The following is a 22,969-nucleotide window of genomic DNA, read 5'->3' on the forward strand; positions in this document are numbered from 1 at the left end:
AGCGAGTGGGGTCTCGTGCGGTAGCTGAGCAGTACTCGGGACAGGCTGGTTTGGATGGGGCCTTATGTGTCTTGTTTGAGGCTCTGTTTGATTGTTTGTACAGCTCGCTCTGCCTGCCCGTTGGAAGCTGATTGAAACGGGGCCGAGGTGACATGTTTTATCCCATTGCGGGTCATGCATTCTTTAAATTCGGCACTGGTGAAACATGGCCCGTTGTCACTGACCAGAATGTCAGGCAGGCCGTGGGTGGCAAACATGGCCCTCAGGCTTTCAATGGTGGCGGTGCTTCCCGACATTATTTCACATTCAATTCATTTTGAAAAAGCATCCACCACCACCAGGAACATTTTACGGAGAAACGGGCCCGCATAGTCAACATGGATCCTCGACCATGGTCTGGAGGGCCAGGACCACAAACTTAGTGGTGCCTCTCTGGGTGCGTTGCTCAACTGAGCACACATGCTGCATTGCCGTACACAGGACTCTAAGTCAGAGTCGATACCGGGCCACCACACGTGGGATCTGGCTATCGCTTTCATCATTACTATATCCGGGTGTGCGCTGTGGGGATCCGAGATGAACGTCTCTCTGCCCTTTTTTGGTAGCACTACGCGGTTACCCCAAAACAGGCAGTCTGCCTGAATGGACAGCTCAACCTTTCACCGCTGGAACGGCTTGATTGGTTCTTGCATTTCAACGGGGATGCTGGCCCAGCTCCCATGCAGTACACAGTTTTTTTACTCGGGACAGCAGAGGATCTTGGCTGGTCCAAGTCCTAAGCTGGCGGGCCGTGACAGGTGATTTATCATTTTCAAATACTTCCATGACCATCAACAAGTCTGCAGGCTTCGCCACCATCAACAAGTTTGCAAGCTGCGCCATTTCCACCCCCGTGGTGGGCAATGGTAGCCGACTGACAGCATCCGCACAGTTCTCGGTGCCTGGCCTGTGGCGGATGGTATAGTTATACGCTGATGGCACGATTGCCCTCCTTTGTATGCAGGCTGAGGCATTAGTATTTATCCCCTTGTTTTCAGTGAACAGGGATGTGAGGGGCTTGTGATCGGTTTCCAGCTCAAATTTGAGGCCAAACAGGTACTGATGCATTTTCTTTACCCCGAACACACACGCTAATGCCTCTTTCTCAATCATGCTGTAGGCCCTCTCGGCCTTCGACAAGCTCCTAGAAGAATAGGCGACAGGTTGCAACTTCCCCGCAACGTTAGCTTGTTGTAATACACACCCGACTCCGTACGACGACGCGTCACATGCTAGCACAAATCTTTTACACGGGTTGTACAATACAAGCAGCTTATTGGAGCATAAAATGTTTCTGGCTTTCTCAAAAGCAATTACTTGTTTTTTTTTCCCCATACCCAGTTCTCAACTTTGCGCAATAACAGATGTAGGGGCTCTAAAAGGGTGCTTAACCCCGGTAGGAAGTTACCAAAATAGTTCAGGAGTCCCAGAAACGACCGCAGTTCCGTGACGTTCTGTGCCTGGGTGCGTTCCTCATAGCCTCTGTCTTGGCGTCTGTGGGCCGAATGCCACCCGCCACGATCTTTCTCCCCAAAATCTCCACTTCTGTTGCCATGAAGACGCATTTTGACATCTTCAGCCGCAGCCCTACGCGATCCAGTCGCTGGAGGACCTCCTCCAGGCTTTGTAGGTGCTCGGCGGTGTCCCGACCCATGACCAATATGTCGTTCTGAAAGAACACCGTGTGTGGTACCGACTTGAGTAGGCTCTCCATGTTTCTCTGGAAGATCGCTGCAGCTGACCGAATTCCAAGCGGGCATCTGTTGTAGATGAACAGTCCCTTGTGCGTGTTGATGCAGGTGAGGCCCTTTGAAGACTCCTCCAGCTCCTGCGTCACGTAGGCCAAAGTCAGATCGGGCTTGGTGAACGTCTTGCCTCCTGCCAGCGTCCCAATAGGTCGTCTGCCTTAGGTGGCGGGTATTGGTCCTGTGGCAATAAACGATTAATAGTTACTTTATAATCGCCGCAAATCCTGACCTGGAACAATCGGGCTGGCCCACTCGCTGAATTCCACTGGGGACATGATGCCCTCGCATTGCAGCCTGTCCAGCTCGAGTTCCTCTCTCTCCCTCATCATGTGAGGTATCGCTCGCGCCTTGTGATGAATGGGTCGTGCCTCTGGGCCCAAGTGGATCCGCACCTTCGCCCCAGAAAAGTTTCCAATGCCTAGCTCAAAAAGGAAGGAAATTTGTTAAGAATCTGGGTACATGAGGCCTCATCGATATGTGATAGCACTCGGATCTCATCCCAGTTCCAGCGGATTTTGCCCAGACAGCTCCTTCCAGCAGTGTGGGGCCATCGCCAGGGACAATCCAGAGTGGCAGTTCGTGCACCGTGCCCTCGTAGGTGACCTTGACCATGGCGCTGCCCAGGACATTGATAAGCTCTTTGGTGTATGTTCTCAGTTTCGTGTGGATGGGGCTCAGGGCTGGTCTCAGCGCCTTGTTGCACCACAGTCTCTCAAAGATCATTTTACTCATGATGGATTGGCTAGTTCAGTTCCATGGCTATGGGTAAGCCATTCAATTTTACGTTTAGCATTATAGGTGGACATTTCATTGAAAATGTGCACCCCGTGTACTTCAGTATCTGCCTCCTCTCTCTGAGGCTTGAAATTGCTTTGATCCACCATGAACCGATCTTCCTCTGCCACGTGGTGGTTAGCAGGTTTTGCAGAGCTTGCAGCTCGTTGGAGGTGTCCCATTGTTCCACAGCTCTTGCAAACATACCCTTTGAAGCGGCATGAATATGCTGAATGGAAGCCTCCACAACGCCAACAAGGTGTGAATTGCCTTGCATTCATCCTTTGTTGCCGACTCTGAGTCATCTGGGTCACCTGAGGCCAGCTGGCAGTTACAGACTTGTGGGTTCTGCCCTGTACATTTCTGCTCGCAAACACAGTTCCAGTTAATTTATGAACATTGCTAGCACTTGTGTGCTGAGAGATTTGTTTGGTGTTATCACTGGTGTACATAAACGCCTGCGCTATCGCAATGGCCTTACTGAGGGTCGGTGTCTCTCGAGTCAAAAGTTTTCGTAGGATGGTCTCGTGGCCAATGCCCAGTACAAAAAAGTCTCTGAGCATTTGCTCCAGGTAGCCATCAAACTCACATTGTCCTGCAAGTCGCCTTAGCTCGGCGACGTAACTCGCCACTTCCTGACCTTCAGATCGCTGACACGTGTAGAACCGATACCTCGCCATAGGCACGCTCTTCCTCGGGTTAAGATGCTCCCGAACCAGTGTACACAACTCATCATACAATTTATCTGTGGGTTTCATTGGAGCCAGAAGATTCTTCATGAGGCTGTAGGTCGGTGCCCTGCAGACTGTGAGGAGGGCCGCTCTCCTTTTTGCAGCGCTTCCTTCTCCGTCCAGCTCGTTGGCTACAAAGTACTGGTCTAGCCATTCGACATAGGCTTAACAATCCTCACCCTCCGAGAACTTCTCCAGGATGCCCACAGTTTACTGCATCTTTGCATTGGATTCGTATTCTCGTCGCCAGTTATTGTGTTCCTAACACAGATGAGGCTGCACACAGGGAGGTTAAACTAACAGTGACCTCAGTCTTTAATAAGACACTCCAGAGTGAGGAACAGGCCTTAGGGGTCGGCTTATATACAGTGCTCCAAAGGGATGCTGGGATCCTTTGGGACTTCAGGGGATGAGCTCCCTGGTGGCGGAAAATGGGAGTGCATGCTTTACAGATACACAACATTTTGTCTTACAGATGTTTAGTGTAAGGCCCATGCTTTCATATGCCTCGCTGAAGATGTTGACGATGCTTGGAGTTCAGCCTCTGAATGTGCGCAGACGCAAGCGTCATCTGCATACTGTAGTTCGATGACAGAGGATGGGATGGTCTTGGTTCTGACCTAGAGGCGACGAAGGGTGAACAAGTTCCCACTGATTCTATAGCTTAATTCCATTCCAGTAGGGAGCTTGCTGAGCGTGAGATGGAGCATTGCAGCGAGGAAGATCGAAAAGAGGGTTGGCGCGATGATGCAGCCTTGCTTGACCCCGGTCCGGATGTGGATTGAGTCTGTGGTGGATTCATTGGTCAGGACTACTGCTTGCATGTTGGTGGGGGATGGCAACATGGAGGAGGACGCTCCATAGTCCCTCATGGCTAACAGTGTCAAAGGCCTTTGTGAGGTCAAAGAAGGCCACTTACAAGGGTTGGTGCTGATCTCTGCATTTCTCTTGCAGTTGTCACACTGTGAAGTTCATGTCCGTTGTACCCCGTAGTGGACGGAATCCGCATTGTGACTCTGGGAGGAGCTCTTCAGCCACAGGGAGGAGACGGTTGAGGAGGATTATAGCAATGACTTTCCCAGTGGCCGACAACAGGGAGATTCCTCTGTAGTTGTCGCAGTTGGATTTGTCCCCTTTATTGAGTCCAGGCCCAGGGATTGGTTTAGAAACGTTACACAAGATTACATCGGATATACAGCATAGAAACAGGCCATTCAGCCCAACCAGTCCATTCCATTGCTTATACTCCACTCAAGTGTTGCCCGTATTTCCTCATCTAACTCTATCAGCAGATAACCCTCTATGCCCTTCTCCCTCATATGCTTATCTAACCTCTCTTAAATGCACCCATACTATTCGCTCCCTGTGGTAGCAAGTTCCACATTCTCACCACTCTCTTGGTAAAGCAGTTTCTTTTTAATTCCAGATTTGATTTCTAGGTGTATCTTTTATTGATGGCTTCTAGTTATGCTCTTCCTCACAAATGGAAACACTCTCTCTGTATCTACTCTATCAAAACCGTTCATCATTTTAAAGACCACTATTAGGTCACCCCTCAGCCTTCTCTTTTCAAGAGAAAGGGACCCAGCCTGTTCATCCTTTCCTGATAGGCATACCATCGCATTTATGATATTGTCCTTGTAAATCCTCTTTGCACCCTCTCCAGTGCCTCTATATCCTTTTTATAATATGGTGACCAGAATTGCACACAGTACTTCAAATGTGGTCAAATATTGACACTGAGCTGAACTTAGAATGACGTGCCCTGTGAGAAGTGTCACAAACACTGAGCCCGCTTACTTTTGTGCAAGCTCTCGTTTGATTCAAGTCGGTCTCTGCCAGCTGGTTTTGACATGTGAAGTACAAGCAGAGATCGGGTTTGACAGAGGCTCCCAGTTCAGAGTTATCACCTTTACACAGAACTGGAGTACAAACCAGAATCCAATGAGATAGAGAGAGAGGTGGGGCTTGTTAAAATTGGTATCGACTGGGGTGCCTGACCACACATTGTGAAGTGCAGGGAGACTCTGGCTGTAGGTTCAGGGTGAATATCAGCAGGTTAATAAAATGGGCAATAATATTGGCAAACAGTTATATAGAACAGAAATGGGAAACATTTAAAACAGTGTTCAACAGAGCCCAGGAAAAACATATTCTGCTTTAAAACAACAAACTAAACACTAATCAACAATCTCCCCCCTAATTTTTCATGGCTGTGCTGTGTCATGTATGTATGCTTGGGGTAACTAGCCACCAGGTGGCGCGACTGTCGGAGGTCATTGGGCTGTACGCAGATGTGTGCGGCCCAGGTATAAAAGGCAAGCCATCATGTAATGTATTCACTTTGGGCCCGAATAAAGCAGAACCAGATTCGTACCTGTGTTAGTTTACTGTATTCAGTCTATCGAGTTATTACATACATAACATGCTGCCTTTAAGGGGCTGCCCTGCCCTGCCCATTTCGCATGAGCAAAATTTAACATTTTGCTAACGTTGGCAAATAGCTAACGTTATACCTATATTTAAGAAGGGAGATAGAACATGTCCAGGGAACATGACCAGGGATCTATAGACCAGTCAGCTTAATATAATGAAATCCCTACTAAAGGAGAAAATAGAAAAACATCTAGAAAGCAAAAATATAATAATAAATAGTCAACATAGATTTTAAAAGGACAGTCTTGCTTGACCAACCTCATTGAATTCTTTGAATAGGTGACAAAGAGAGTAGACAAGGATAACGTAGTAGATTTAATATATCTAGATTTCCAAAAGGCATTCAATGAGGTACCATGTAACAGACCAATGAATAAGGTCAGAGCATGTGGAGTCAGCAGAATGGATAGCTAGCTGGCTTCAAGACAGAAAGCAGAGAGTTGGGGTAAAGGGTAGTTATTCAGAGTGGCAGAAGGTGGGAAGTGGTGTTCCACAAGGATCAATGCTGGAGCTACTGTTATTTACAATTTATCTTAAAGAGTTAGATTTTGGAATCAAAAACACAATTTCCAAATTTGCAGATGACACCAAATTGAAGGGATAGTCAACACCGAGGAGGACTGCAATAAATTACAAGACATTAATAAACTTGCAGAATGAAACATAGAAAATAGGTGCAGGAGTAGGCCATTCGGCCCTTCGAGCCTGCACCACCATTCAATATGATCATGGCTGATCATTCACCACAGTGTCCCTTTCCCGCTTTCTCTCCATACCCCTTGATCCCTTTAGCCGTAAGGGCCATATCTAACTCCCTCTTGAATATATCCAATGAACTGGCATCAACGACTCTCTGCGTCAGGGAATTCCACAGGTTAACAACTCTCTGAGTGAAGAAGTTTCTCCTCATCTCAGTCCTAAATGGCCTACCCCTTATCCTAAGACTGTACCCCCTAGTTCTGGACTTCCCCAACATCGGGAACATTCTTCCCGCATCTAACCTGTCCCGTCCCGTCAGAATCTTATATGTTTCTATGAGATCCCCTCTCATCCTTCTAAATTTCAGTGTATAATGGCCCAGTTGATCCAGTCATTCCTCATATGTCAGTCCAGCCATCCCTGGAATCAGTCTGGTGAACCTTCCCTGCACTCCCTCAATAGCAAGAACGTCCTTCCTCAGATTAGGAGACCAAAACTGAACACAATATTCCAGGTGAGGCCTCACCAAGGCCCTGTATAATTGCATTAAGACCTCCCTGCTCCTATACTCAAATCCCCTAGCTATGAAGGCCAACATGCCATTTTCCTTCTTCACCGCCTGCTGTACCTGCATGCCAACTTTCAATGACTGATGAACCATGACACCCAGATCTCGTTGCACCACCTCGTTTCCTAATCTGCCACCATTCAGATAATATTCTGCCTTCGTTTTTTTGCCACCAAAGTGGATAACCTCACATTTATCCACATTATACTGCATCTGCCATGCATTTGCCCACTCACCTAACCTGTCCAAATCACCCTGCAGCCTCTTAGCATCCTCCTCACAGCTCACACTGCCACCCAGTTTAGTGTCATCTGCAAACTTGGAGATATTACACTCAATTCCTTCATCCAAATCATTAATGTATATTGTAAAGAGCTGGGATCCCAGCACTGAACCCTGCGGCACTCCACTCGTCACTACCTTCCATTCCGAAAAGGACCCGTTTATCCCGACTCTCTGCTTCCTGTCTGCCAATTAATTCTCTATCCACGCCAGTACATTACCCCCAATGCTTTGATTTTGCACACCAATCTCTTATGTGGGACCTTGTCAAAGGCCTTTTGAAAGTTCAAATACACCACATCCACTGGTTCTCCTTTGTCCACTCTACTAGTTACATCCTCAAAAAATTCTAGAAGATTTGTCAAGCATGATTTCCTTTTCACAAATCCATGCTGACTTGGATCGATCCTGTCACTGCTTTCTAAAAGCGCTGCTATTTCATCCTTAATAATTGATTCCAACATTTTCCCCACTACTGATGTCAGGCTAACCGGTCTATAATTACCCGTTTTCACTCTCCCTCCTTTTTTAAAAAGTGGTGTTACATTAGCTACCCTTCAGTCCATAAGAACTGATCCAGAGTCAACAGACTGTTGGAAAATTATCACCAATGCATCCACTATTTCTAGGGCTACCTCCTTAAGTACTCTGGGATGCAGACAATCAGGCCCTAGGGATTTATCGGCCTTCAATCCCATCAATTTCCCCAAAACAATTTCCCGCCTAATAAGGATATCTTTCAGTTCCTCCTTCTCACTAGACTCTCGGTCCCCTAGTACATCCGGCAGGTCATTTGTGTCTTTCTTCATGAAGACAGAACCAAAGTATTTGTTCAATTGGTCTGCCATTTCTTTGTTCCCCATTATTAATTCACCTGAGTCTGACTGCAAGGGACCTACGTTTGTCTTCACTAATCTTTTTCTCTTCACATATTTATAAAAGCTTTTGCAGTCAGTTTTTATCTTCCTGGCAAGCCTCCTCTCGTACTCTATTTTCCCCCTCCGAATTAAACCCTTTGTCCTCCTCTGCTGAATTCTAAATTTCTCCCAGTCGTCAGGTTTGCTGCTTTTTCTGGCCAATTTATATGCCTCTTCCTTGGATCTAACACTATCCTTAATTTCCCTTGTTAGCCACGGTTGAGCCATCTTCCCTGTTTTATTTTTACTCCAGACAGGGATGTACAACTGTTGAAGTTCATCCATATGATCTATAAATGTTTGCCATTGCCTATCCACCGTTAACCCTTTAAGTATCATTTGCCAGTCTATTCTAGCTGATTCGCGCCTCATGCCGTCGAAGTTACCTTTCCTTAAGTTTAGGACCCTAGTCTCTGAATTAACTGTGTCACTCTCCATCTTAATTAAGAATTCTACCATATTATGGTCACTCTTCCCCAAGGAGCCACACACAACAAGATTGCTAATTAGTCCCTTCTCATTACATATCACCCAGTCTAGGATGGCCAGCTCTCAAGTTGGTTCCTCGACATATTGGTCAAGAAAACCATCCCTAATACACTCCAGGAAATCCTCCTCCACCGCATTGCTACCAGTTTGGTTAGCCCAATCTATATGTAGATTAAAGTCACCCATGTTTACTGCTGTACCTTTATTGCACACATCCCTTATTTCTTGTTTGATGCTGTCCCCAACCTCGCTACTACTGTTTGGTGGTCTGTACACAACTCCCACCAGTGTTTTCTGCCCTTTGGTATTCCGCAGCTCCACCCATACCGATTCCACATCAGCCAAGCCAATGTCCTTCCTTATTATTGCATTAATTTCCTCTTTAACTAGCAACACCACCCCGCCTCCTTTTCCTCTCTGTCTATCCTTCCTAAATGTTGAATACCCCTGGATGTTGAGTTCCCAGCCATGGTCAGCCTAGAGCCATGTCCCCGTGATGCCAATTACATCATATCCATTAAGTGCTATCTGCGCAGTTAATTCATCGACCTTATTCCTAATACTCCTCGCATTGAGGCACAGAGCCTTCAGGCATGTCTTTTTAACACACATTGCCTCTTTAGAATTTTGCTGTAATGTGGCCCTTTTTGTTTTTTGCCTTGGGATTCTCTGCCCTTTTACTATTCTCCTTTCTATCTTTTGCCTCTGTCTCCCTCTTGTTTCCCTCTGCCTCCCTGCATAGGTTCCCATCCCCCTGCCATATTAGGTTAACTCCTCCCCAAAAGCACTAGCACTAGGACATTGGTTCCGGTCCTGCCCAGGTGCAGACTGTCCGGTTTGTACTGGCCCCACCTTCCCCCAGAACCGGTTCCAATGCCCCAGGAATTTGAATCCTTCCCTTCTGCACCACTCCTCAAGCCACGTATTCATCTGAGCTATCCTGCGATCCCTTCTCTGACTAGCACGTGGCACTGGTAGCTATCCTGAGATTACTACTTTAGAGGTCCTACTTTTTAATTTAGCTCCTAGCTCCCTAAATTCGTCTCATAGGACCTCATCCCGTTTTTTACCTATATCGTTGGTACCTATGTGCCCCACGACAAATGGCTGTTCACCCTCCCTTTTCAGAATGTCCTGCACCCGCTCCGAGACATCCTTGACCCTTGCACCAGGGAGGCAACATACCATCCTGGAGTCTTGGTTGCGGCCACAGAAACGCCTATCTATTCCCCTTACAATTGAATCCCCTATCACTATAGCTCTTCCACTCTTTTTCCTGCCCTCCTGTGCAGCAGAGCCACCCACGGTGCCATGAACTTGGCTGCTGCTGCCCTCCCCTGATGAGTCATCCCCCTCAACAGTACCCAAAGCAGTGTATCTGTTTTGCAGGGGGATGACCACAGGGGACCCCTGCACTACCTTCCTACCACTGCTCTTCCTGTTGGTCTTCCATTCCCTATCTGGCTGTGGACCCTTTACCTGCGGTGAGACCAACTCACTAAACGTGCTATTCACGTCATTCTCAGCATCCTGCATGCTCCAGAGTGAATCCACCCACAGCTCCAGTGCCGCAATGCGGTCCATCAGGATCTGGAGGCGGATGCACTTCCCGCACACGTAGTCGTCAAGGACACCGGAAACGTCCCTGACTTCCCACATAGTACAGGAGGAGCATAACACGTGTCCGAGCTCTCCTGCCATGACTTAACCCTTAGATTAACTTAAATTGGCAACAACAATGCTAAAAGTTACTTACTGATAAAGAAGGAAAAAGAAAAGCTACTCACCAATCACCAGCCAATCAATTACCCCCTTGGCTGTGACGTCACCTTTTGATTTCTTTCTGCTTCTTTGTTGCCTTCTCCCTGCAGCTGCACAAGCTGGCCTCCGACGAACTCCCGACTCCTGCTCTCGCGGCCTTTATAGTCCTCTCCGACCCCGGACTCTCGCCTCCGATGATGAACTCCTGACTCCTGCTCTCGCGGCTTTTATAGGCCTCTTCGACCCCGGCATATAATTGGCAAACGAATTTCAACATAGATAAATCCGAGGTATTACATTTTGGTATGAAAAATAAGGAAGTCGCATATTTCTTGGAAAATAAAAATCTAAATGGGGTAGAGGAATAAAGGGATCTAGGAGTATAAATACACAAATCACTAAAAGTTGTGATGCAGGTCAACAGGGCCAAAATAAAAGCAAACCAAGCACTAGGGTTTATTTCTAGCAGGATAGAATTGAAAAGTAGAGAAGTTATGCCAAACTTGTATTGAACCATGGGTAGATTACACTTGGAGTATTGTGTACCTTTCTGGTCGCCATATTATACAAAGGATATAGAGGCACTGGAGAGGGTGCAAAGAAGATTTACAAGGATGATACCAGGACTGTGAGGTTATACCTATCAGGAAAGGATGAAGAGCCTCTGTCTCTTTTCTCTTGAAAAGTGAAGGCTGAGAGGTGACCTAACAGAAGGGGTAAAAATTCGTCTCGGTCAGTGGCACAAAACAGGCGATATCGGATCGGCCACCGGTTATACGCTGCGCCCGAGATTCAGTTCCAGTGCAGTCAATAGAACTGAATATCAGGCGCTGCGTATAACAGGCGGCCAATCCGATATCGCCCAAGACAAATTTCGACCCCAAGGAGCACAAACGCCGACATGGACTGGTTGGGTTCAATGGCCTGTTTCTGTTCTGTATATCCTATGTAATTGCAGGATTATTACTAATTACAAGTAGGATATCGGATAATTACATCTATTATTACTAGACACATGTAGACTATCACTATTGGTTATAAGGAGAATCTGAGTATTATAAGTGTTATTATCAATTATTGTAGAAATTTCTGTATTACTGATTGGATCAAAGTTATTTCCACTTATGATTCCACCCTGCGAATCCCTTACCCATGTTCAGTTTCCCCTCTTCCTCGCTCTCAGTTTCCCCTCGTCTCCATAGCCCCTCCCTGCCACCCTCAGTTTTCTTCTCTTCTCCACTCTCAGTTTCCCCTCTTCCCTCTGTTATATATGTAAACTTGTATTTACTCTCTACAGCTACCAGAGGGCTCATCCCCTGGAGACCCAAGGGATCCCATATCCCTTGGGAGCACAGGTATTTAAGGAGGCTTCACAGGTTGGAGAGGCACTCTGGAGACCTGCAATAAAAGACTACGGTCACACTTTACTTTGAACTTACAGTGTTCAGTCTGACTCTTTCTCCATGCACAACAACTGGCGACGAGATACAGATAGCGAACCCAAAGATGCAGAGAACAGTGGGCATCCTGGAGAAATTTTCGGAGGGAGATGATTGAGAAACCAATACTTCATGGCCAACAATCTAGATGGGGAAGAGAGCGCTGCCAAACGAAGGGCGATCCTCCTCACCGTCTGTGGAGCATCAACGTATGGCCTCATGAAGAATCTGTTCACTCCAGCGAAACCCACGGAGAAATCGTGCACATTGGTCCGAGAGCATTTGAACCCGAAGGCAAGCATTCTGATGGCGAGGTACCGGTTCTACACCTACAAAAGGTCTGAAGGCCAGGAAGTGGTGAGTTATGTCGCCGAGCTAAGACACCTTGCAGGACATTGCAAATTTGAAGGACATTTGGAGTACATGCTCCGAGACTTTTTCATACTTGGTCTTGACCACAAAACCATACTTCGCAAACTTTTGACTGTAGAGATCCCAACCTTGTGTAAGGCCATAGCGATAGCCCATGACAATGACAATACGAAGCAAATCTCTCAGCACATAAGTGCTGCGACAGGTACTGTGAACAAAGTGATGTTGTTTTCGAATCGCAATGTACAGGGCAGGTCACACATACCTGCAGCGACACGTCCGCAGATGTCTCAGAGTCCACCATCAAGGGTGATGAATGCAAGGCCATTAACATCTTGTTGGTGCTGCGGGGGTGATCATCATTTCCATTCATACCGATTCAAAGAGTACATTTGCAAGGGCTGTGGAAAAATGGGACACCTCCAACGAGTCTGCAAGCGAACTGCAAAGCCTGTTAAACCTCCATGTTGCAGAGGAGGACAGATCCACGGAGGATCACGACGAACCAGAGCCTCGGATCGAGGAGGCAGAGATACATGGCGTGCACACATTCACCACGAATTGTCCCCCGATAATGCTGAATGTTGAATTATATGGACTCCCGGTGTCAATGGAGCTGGACACGGGCACTAGAAAGTCCATCTTGGGCAAAAAGGCTTTCGAAAGGTTGTGGTGCAACAAGGCCTCAAGGCCAGTCTTAACTCGAGTTCGCACGAAACAAGGAACTTACACAAAAGAACTGATTCCTGTAATCGGCAGTGCTACCGTAAAAGTCTCCTATGATGGAGCGGTGCACTAGCTACCTCTCTGGGTGGTACCGGGCGATGGTCCCACGCTGCTTGGCAGGAGCTGGCTGGGAAAGATACGCTGGAACTGGGACGACGTCCGAGCGCTCTCGCTCACTGATGACACTTCGTGTGCCAAGGTCTTAAACAAATTTCCTTCGCTGTTCGAACCAGGCATCGGGAAATTCCAAGGAGCAAAAGTGCAGATCCATCTAATTCCAGCGGCGCAACCCATCCATCACAAGGCGAGAGCAGTACCATACATGATGAGAGAAAGGGTAGAGATCGAGCGAGACCGGCTGCAACGAGAGGGCATCATTTCACCGATCGAGTTCAGCGAGTGAGCCAGTCCTATTGTCCCAGTCCTCAAGGGAGAGGGCACCGTCAGAATCTGTGACGATTACAAAGTAACTATCAATCATTTCTCCATGCAGGACCAATACCCACTACCAAAGACCGACGACCTCTTTGCAACGCTGGTGGGAGGAAAGACGTTCACGAAGCTGGATCTAACTTCAGCCTACATGACGCAGGAACTGGAGGAATCATCAAAGACCCTCACCTGCATCAACACACACAAAGGTCTTTTTGTCTATAACAGATGCCCTTTTGGAATCCGATCCGTGGCGACGATATTCCAGAGAAACTTGGAAAGTTTACTGAAGTCAGTCCCGCACACTGTGGTCTTCTAGGACGACAGCTTGGTCACAGGTCAGAACACAGTCGAACACCTGTAGAACCTGGAGGAGATTCTTAGTCGACTCAACCACGTGGGGCTCAGGTTAAAACGCTCGAAGTGCGTTTTCCTGGCGCCTGAAGTGGAGTTCTTGGGAAGGAGGATTGCAGCGGACGGCATCAGGCCCACCAACGCGAAAACGGAGGCAATCGAGAACGCACCAAGGCCACAGAACGTGATGGAGCTGCGGTCGTTTCTGGGATTCTTGAACTATTTTGGTAACTTCTTACCGGGTCTCAGCACACTGCTAGAACCACTGTATGTCTTACTATGAAAAGGGGGCGAATGGGTTTGGGGAAAAAGCCAAGAAAATGCCTTTGTAAAAGCGAGAAAATTGTTATGCTCAAACAAATTGCTTGTGCTGTATGATCCATGTAACTTTTGGTACTAGCATGTGATGCATCGTCATATGGTGTCGGGTGTGTATTGCAACAAGCTAATGATTTCGGGAAACTGCAACCGGTTGCTTATGCATCCAGGAGTCTGTCTAAGGCTGAGAGAGCCTACATCATGATTGAAAAAGAAGCATTAGCGTGTGTCTATGGGGTAAGGAAACTGCATCAATATCTGTTTCGGCTAAAATTCGAATTGGAAACTGACCATAAGCCACTAATATCCCTGTTTTCCGAGCGTAAAGAGATAAATACCAACGCATCCGCCTTCATCCAGAGATGGGCGCTCATGTTGTCCACATACAACTACACCATCCGCCACAGGACAGGCACAGAAAACTGCGCCGATGCTCTCAGTAGGCTGCCATTGCCCACCACGGGGGTGGAAATGGCACAACCCGCAGACCTAGCCATGGTTATGGAAGCATTTGAGAGTGAGCAATCACCCATCACTGCCCGGCAGATCAAAACCTGGACAAGCCAGGACCCCTTATTATCTCTAGTCAAAAGCTGTGTGCTTCACGGGAGCTAGTCCAGTGTCCCAGTGGAAATGCAGGAAGAGATAAAGACGTTCCAGCAGCGCAAAGATGAAATGTCTATACAGGCAGACTGCCTTCTGTGGGGCAATCGAGTAGCGGTCCCCAAGAAGGGCAGAGACACCTTCATTAATGACCTCCACAGTACCCACCCAGGCATCGTAATGATGAAAGCGATAGCCAGATCCCACGTGTGGTGACTTAAGAGTCCTGCGTTCACAGATGTAATACATGCTCACATTTAAGCAATGTATCCAGGGAGGCGCCGCTAAGTTTATGGTCTTGGCCCTCCAAACCGTGGTCTAGGGTACACGTTCTTGAGTAAAATGTTCCTTGTGGTTGTAGACGCGTACTCCAAGTGGATTGAATGTGAGATAATGTCAGCTAGTACGTCCGCTGCCACTACTGAAAGCCTGTGGGCCATGTTTGCCATTCATGGATTACCCGATGTCCTGGTGAGCGACAACGGGACATGTTTTACAGGTGCTGAGTTCAAAGAATTCATAACCCATAACGGGATCAAACATGTCACATCTGCCCCGTTTAAATCAGCGTCCAATGGTCAGGCAGAGAGAGCAGTGCAAACCATCAAGCAAGGCTTGAAGAGGGTAACTGAAGGCTCACTGCAGACTCGCCTATCCTGAGTCCTGCTTAGCTACCGCACGAGACCCCACTCACTCACTGGGATCCCACCTGCTGAAGTGCTCATGAAAAGTGCACTTAAAACAAGGCTCTCGTTAGTTCACCCTGATCTACATGAACAGGTAGAGAGCAGGCGGCTTCAACAAAGTGCATACCATGATAGAGCAAATGTGTCACACGAGATTGAAATCAATGATCCTGTATTTGTATTAAATTATGGACAAGGTTCCAAGTGGCTTCCTGGCACTGTCGTGGCCAAAGAGGGGAGCAGGGTGTTTCGGGTCAAACTTTCAAATGGACTCATTCACCGGAAACACTTGGACCAAATCAAACTCAGATTCACGGACTATCCTGAGCAACCCACCTTGGGCCCTACCTTTTTTGATCCCCCAACATACACACCAGTGGCAAACGGCACCACGGTTGACCACGAAGCAAATGCATCATCCACAGCAGCCCTGTAGGGCCAAACACACCAGGCAGCCCAGCAAGGCCAGCTGCACAGCAGCCCAGCGAGGGCCCAACAAATGATTCAACAACACCAGCTTTCAGACCGAGACGATCAACCAGGGCAACAAAGGCCCCAGTTCGACTCACATTGTAAATAGTTACACTATTGACTTTGGGGAGGGCAGTGTTTTATATATGTGGACTTGTATTTACTCTCTACAGCCACCAGAAGGCTCTTCCCTTGGAGTCCCAAGTGATTCCATAATCCCTTGGGAGCACAGATATTTAAGGAGGCTTCGCAGGTTGGAGAGGCACTCTGGAGACCTGCAATAAAAGACTACGGTCACACTTTACTTTGAGCTCACAGTGTTCAGTCTGACTCTTTCTCCATACACAACAACCCCACCCTCAGTTTCCCCTCTTCCCCACCCTCAGTTTTCCCCTCTTCCCCCACCCTCGGTTTCCCCTCTTCCCCCACTCTCGGTTTCCCCTCTTCCCCACCTTCGGTTTCCCCTCATCCCCACACTCGGTTTCCCCTCATCCCCCACTCTCAGTTTCCCCTCTTCCCCACCTTCGGTTTCCCCTCTTCCCCACACTCGGTTTTCCCCTCTTCCCCCACCCTCAGTTTTCCCTCTTCCCCCACACTCGGTTTTCCCTCTTCCCCCCACACTCGGTTTTCCCTCTTCCCCCCACCCTCGGTTTCCCCTCTTCCCCCACTCTCGGTTTCCCCTCTTCCCCACCTTCGGTTTCCCCTCTTCTCCCACTCTCGGTTTCCCCTCTTCCCCACCTTCGGTTTCCCCTCTTCTCCCACTCTCGGTTTCCCCTCTTCCCCACCTTCGGTTTCCCCTCTTCTCCCACTCTCGGTTTCCCCTCTTCCCCACCTTCAGTTTCCCCTCTTCTCCCACTCTCGGTTTTCCCTCTTCCCCCCACCCTCAGTTTTCCCTCTTCCCCCACACTCGGTTTTCCCCTCTTCCCCACCCTCGGTTTCCCCTCTTCCCCCACTCTCGGTTTTCCCTCTTCCCCCCACACTCGGTTTTCCCTCTTCCCCACCCTCGGTTTCCCCTCTTCCCCACCCTCGGTTTCCCCTCTTCCCCCACACTCGGTTTTCCCTCTTCCCCCCACCCTCGGTTTCCCCTCTTCTCCCACTCTCGGTTTCCCCTCTTCCCCCCACCCTCGGTTTCCCCTCTTCTCCCACTCTCGGTTTCCCCTCTTCCCCCCACCCTCGGTTTCCCCTCTTCTCCCACTCTCGGTTTCCCCTCTTCCCCCCACCCTCGGTTTCCCCTCTTCTCCCCACCCTCGGTTTTCCCCTTTTCCCCCGCTCTCGATTTCCTCTCTTCTCCCCACCCTCGGTTTCCCCTCTTTCCCACCCTTAGTTTCCCCCTCTTTCCCTACCCTCGGTTTTTCCCTCTTCCCCCGCCCTCAGTTTCCCCTCTTTGCCTGCTCACTGCTGGCCTCCTGGTTCTCGGAACGTCTGGCACAACAGCTGCTGGCATGAAAGCATGAACAAAAGTTCTCAACTACGGGAACCCAACATTAATCAGGTCAATGCAATAACGTTTGTAGATGTCATGTGATCAGCGTCACATAGCTAGACGTTACATGGTCAGACGTCATGTGATAAAAACTCCAAGAATACGTCCAACACGAGCCTATCAGCAATCGGACAATTAATGGGAGACTTACCCACCAATGGCCTACTCCCTTCCCGCAGTCTTTAAATATCACTTGCTCTTCTGAACATCCCACCCACATCATTGGGGTCCAACTTCTATTTTAACCAGTGACCTGAGCAGAGAAGCCATCGTGATTTTCCTACCAGGTGAAGCTAGGGGAAGAAAAATTGGGCCAGAGAAGACCCAGAGAGGTAAGGTTTTTAAACTTATTTTATTTTCCTTGTGAGACCAGGAGGAGCATTGGTGCTCTTCTGGGTCCCACAAGAAATTTTTTGGCCTCCCCCACCCGGTGCTTCCTCCCCTTGCGAATTGCAAGGCCCTCCAAAATCTCCCTCCCTGTGAATTAGTAAAGTGCCTGGAACTGTTCCCTCTTGGCACCTGACCTTCTGCTCTAACCCGCTGGCCAGTGGTCACTTCCTGCCACTCTCGAGCCTCAGAGATAAAATCGCCCGGGTCTACCGCTGCCAAGGTCAGGGTGGTTTGCCACTTGTCTTTGCCTCCCCCCCGCCTGATTCCTAACCCAACTTAAAATCGAGCCTCCGGTGTCAACACCAAGCATTCCCAGATCAGGCGTGGCAATAATAGCCCTCTATTCTGCTCCCAAAATGTACTTCAGCTCCAATTTAGAAAGATAGCCCCCTATTGTACCAGTGTGACATTTCTCACATCAGGCATCCTGTGGCCTTTATGACTGAGGCTGCCAATTTGTTGCCAATTAATGCCAACTCAGGGATAGTTTGTGCTATGGTCCCCTGTCCAAAAGGAATTAGACTTAGACTGCCAAATTATTTTCACATGGGATTCTTACAGCCAGCAGAAAGAAACTTTCATCACATCACTCTGCTCTGGATCTGAATTCATGACTGAAAACTGAAAGAATAGTGTTTGGGTGGTATAGTACCTACATGTCCAATTCCAGGTGCTATACTACTGGTGCATATTTAATTACAGGTGGTATATTAGGATTGCACATTCAATTTCAGGTGACATAGTAGTGATTTAATTGCAGGTGGAATAATATTGGGCATATGTCCAATTTCATGCAGTATATTAGTCAATATTGGGTAGTGTAGTGGACAAATATCCAAAAATTACCAATATCATAGTGGTTACAAACCCAATCTTAGGTGATATAATAGTGGCTATATATCCAATCACTGTTGGTGTAGTATTGAATATATATCAAATCCTGGTAGTGGGATATAGTAGTGGGTATATATTTATAACTGGTTGGTATAGTAATTATCCAATCCTAGATGGTATAGTAGTAAATATATAACCATTCCCAGATGGTATAGACTGAGTTTTGATTGGAGCTATAGCTATTACTATAACATCCAATCATGATTGGTACTGTATAGTAATGGCTATATATATATATCCACTAACAACACATATACTAATGGGTATATATCAACTCCCAGGTGATAAAGTAGTGGGTAAATATACAATCCTGGGTTGTATTACACTGGGCGCACACATAGAACCAGCTTCTATAACCTACATTGTACCCACCTATCATTGGCTGTTCAAAATTTAATTTGGAACTGTTCGAATTTTGAGTTATTTGAATCTATAGTTAAGATTGTCCTGACCAAACTATCATTGGTTCCTTGTACACTGGAGCCTTTACTGGGTTAAAAAACAGTGTGACACACAATGTTGGATCGGATTCTATTTATATAAATAGTGGATTGACTCGGAATGGACTTCCACACAAAGTATCCAATGGAAAATTATACACGCTTTAGTTTTATTTCTCAGTCCCTGCAATTGTTACTTCACAGCAGTGAAAATGATTACAATATAATTCATGTGTGAAAAGAAGTCACACAGCCTCAACCATACAATGTACTCTCCATGTGCTGCACAATGGCCATTAAAAACACTCCATGACTAATACACCTCAAAAGTTCAGTTTTCTTCCGTGTATTGCTATTTCAAGAAGAAAACATTACTTTGCTCAGTATTGAAATCGGAGTAGTGAAGAATCAAAGTCCCGCGCTCCACATCATCCCACTTCATTTCTCAGTTCTGTTATCTCTGAAAATAAGCACAAGTGGGACAGCAATTTCACACACATGTAAAAATATGGGAGGCCAATCGACCCATCAATGAGCACTCTGTGTGATGAAGTGCTTCCAGACATCAGTGCTGAATTTGACATTTACCAATTCAAACTGTTCTGCAGATCATAGGATCAAAAATTCATAGAATAGTACAGCACAGAAGGATACCATTCAGCCCATCGAATCTGCACTGGCCCTTTCAAAGAGCAATCCAGTTAGTCCCACTCACCCAGTCGTTCCCCAGAGTCGTGCAATTTTTTATCCTTCAAGTATTTATCCAATTCTCTTTAGAAGGCCAGTATTGAATCGGTATCTACCACCCTATCAGGTAGTGCATTCCAAATCCTAACCACTCGTTGCGTAAAAGGTTTTTCCTCATGTCATCTCTGGTTCTTTTGCCAATCATCCTAAATCTGTGCCCTTTTATTATTGACCTTTCGACTATTGGAAACATTTTCTCTTTAGTTACTCTATCTAAATCCTTCATGATTTTAAACACCTCTACCAAATCCATTCTTAGTCTACTCGGCTCTGACTTCTGACTCTGGGACTTCTGACTCTGGGTCTCCCTACTATTGTATCCCATTAACTACTACATTTAAACAGGCCTATGTAACCTGAGATTTTCTCCTGTCCATTCGCATGCGCATTTTGGTTGTCGCTCCGGACCCGAGCCAGTCAATACTTTTCCACTTTTTCCCCCTCATTCGTTTTCTCCCTATCCCTCCCTGACTATTCTCTCCTGTCATCATGCCTCCTTTCATCTCTCCTCTCGCGGATACTCTGCCCTCCCAAATCCCTACCCAATCTTTATTATACTTCGACCTTCCTACTCTCCTGCCACCGTCCCAGGCTTGACTCCCTCCTGGAAAAGCCTACAGCTTCCCTCTGTGCCTCTCCTGGCATCCTCCGAATGGCCCACTCGTCGCTGCCTCCTTATGAGCAGCAACCCCAACTGTCCCATCCTACTCTCTCGCCGACCTTCCTGCCCAGAACACCCACTGGGGGCTAATCTTGCCAATCTCCTCCCGGTCCAACTCACCCCGACGCCCCCCCCAACGCTGACCCTGTGGACGCCGGCAGTGGCCATCACCGAACCTCTCCGCAGCTCCCTCCAGAATGTCCGTTTGCTTGCGCACAAGGTCCTTCCCATCCATGAGCTTATCATGAATGAAGGCATCGACATCATGGCCCTGACGGAAACCTGGTTGAGCGGTGATGACACATTACTCTTAAATGAAGTCTCCCTGCCTGGCTATACTTGCCCTGCCCAGACCGCCATGGTGGCGGTGTGGCTCTCATCATCAAATTACACCTTGGTCTGACCCCTACTCCTCCGGCACTTTCTTCTCCTTTGAGCATCTCACCTTATTCCACCCCTCTCACTTAAAATTTTTCTTCTCTACCACCCAGCTAAGTACCATAAAAATGTTATTACTGATAGTTCTTCACTACTTTCCTCCTTCTGCCTCTGCACCGAACGATTTCTCGTCCTCGGTGATTTCAACCTCCATCTCAATTCATCATGCTCTCTCTCCTCTGAGTTCACAAGTCTCCTATCCTCCCTTAATCTCTCCCTCCATGTAAACTCCCCAACCCATATTCATGGCCACCCCTCAACCTTGCCATCTCTCGTAGCCCCACTACTCCCATCGTGTCAATCGCAGATAAGGCCATCTCTGACCACTTCCTCGTATTACTCCTCACCCACATTCCCCTTCCATCCCCAACCCTATCTCCTTCTGTGTCAGCCCCTGGAAAAACACTCTCTTGACTCTCTTACAACTGCACTTATCAACTCCCAACTGTCCAGCCTTTGGCCCTCCATTTACCATGACTTTGCTGCAGCTACCGATCTGCTCAATCACACCCTCACCACCACCTTTGATGCCCTAGTCCCTGTTAAAACAATTACTCTCTCTCACCCTGGCCATTCCCCCCGGTACAGCCCTAATCTTTACTCTCTAAGTTCAAGGGCCGCAGACTTGAACGGTTATGGTGGACAACTGGTTTAGCCATTCACCGCCAGATCTGGCTGAACCACATAAAGCACTATCGGATTCTGCTCTCGTCTGCCAAAATTGCTCACTATTCCAGAATCATTCTTGAATGTAAAGATAAACCCCAGCTTTTATTCTCCACTGCTAACTGTCTTTTTAAACCCCTCTCCCCAGTCTCCACCCTCACTTCTGACAATAAGTGTGAGGAGCTCAAGGACTTCTTTGTCTCTAAGATTGAGGCCATCCATTCAGCCGCCTCTGCCTCTTCTTTTCCTTTCCTAGCCCACCGGGCCAAACTTCCTCTAAGGATCCCCCCTGCCCCAGGCCTGACCTCACATCTTTCTCTAGTTTCTCTCCGATCTCCCCTCATGACCCACTTTCTGCTCCATCAACCCTATTCCCACCAAACTGCTAACCATCCAACTTCCTTTTCTGGCTCCCATATTAGCTGAAATTGTTAACGGTTCCCTATCCTCAGGTACTGCCCCCTCTCCCTCAAATCTGCCTTCATTGCCCCTCTCCTCAAAAAAACAACCCTCAACCCCTCTGTCCTTGCAAACTACCACCCATCTCCAAACTCTCTTTCCTCTCCAAAGTCCTTGAACATGTTGTCGACTCCCAAATCCATGCCCATCTTTCCTGCAATTGCATGTTCCAATCCAGTTTCCGTGCCTGCCGTAGTACCTAAACTGCTCTCATACTTTGTGACCGTAACAAAGGCAAACTATCCCTCCTCGTCCTTCTTGAATTGTCTGCAGCCTTTGATACAGTTGACCACTCTATCCTTCTCCAATGCCTCACCACCGTTGACAACTGGGTGGGACTGCACTCACCTGGTTCCATTCTTATCTATCTAATCATAGCAGAGAATCACCTGCAACGGCTTCTCTTCCTGCCCCCGCATCATTACCTCTAGTGTCCCCCAAGGAAGTATGCTTGGCCCGCTCCTATTTCTTATCTACATGTTGCCCCTTGATGGCATCATCTGAAAACAGTTTTCATTGTTTTCGGTCCCCGCCACAAATTCTGTTCCCTTGCTGTTGACTCCATCCCTCTCCCCAACTTCTGTCTGAGGCTGAACCACACTGTTTGCAATGTTGGTGTTATATTTGACCCTGAAATGAGCTTTTGACCACATATCCGCAGCATAATTAAGACCGCCAATTTCCACCTCCGTAACCTCCACCCTTGCCTCAGCTCATCCGCTGCTTAAGCCCTCATCCATGCCGTTGTTACCTCGAGATTTGACTATTCTAACGCACTCCTGATCGCCTCCCACATTCTACCCTACGTAAACTTGAGTGTTAAAAAACTCGGCTGCCCGTGTCCTAACTCGCACAAAGTCCCGCTCACCCATCACCCCTGAGCTTGCTGACCTACATTGGCTCATAAGAACATAAGAACATAAGAATTAGGAACAGGAGTAGGCCA

At 47.7% G+C, this 22,969-nt stretch overlaps 1 long non-coding RNA gene across 1 annotated transcript in view; it reads right to left on the reverse strand.

Annotated features, from left to right (window-relative positions):
• Nucleotides 1-19,303: 19,303 nt before the first annotated feature.
• The window catches only part of LOC139263815 (uncharacterized), a 51,549-nt gene continuing 47,883 nt past the window's right edge, over nucleotides 19,304-22,969 (reverse strand). The window contains exon 3 of the long non-coding RNA XR_011593213.1: nucleotides 19,304-19,512. This is a non-coding gene — a long non-coding RNA (uncharacterized lncRNA). The remainder of the gene's footprint in view (nucleotides 19,513-22,969) is intronic.

This window comes from Pristiophorus japonicus, chromosome 5, assembly GCF_044704955.1.
Source record: "Pristiophorus japonicus isolate sPriJap1 chromosome 5, sPriJap1.hap1, whole genome shotgun sequence".
NCBI lineage: Eukaryota > Metazoa > Chordata > Chondrichthyes > Pristiophoridae > Pristiophorus > Pristiophorus japonicus.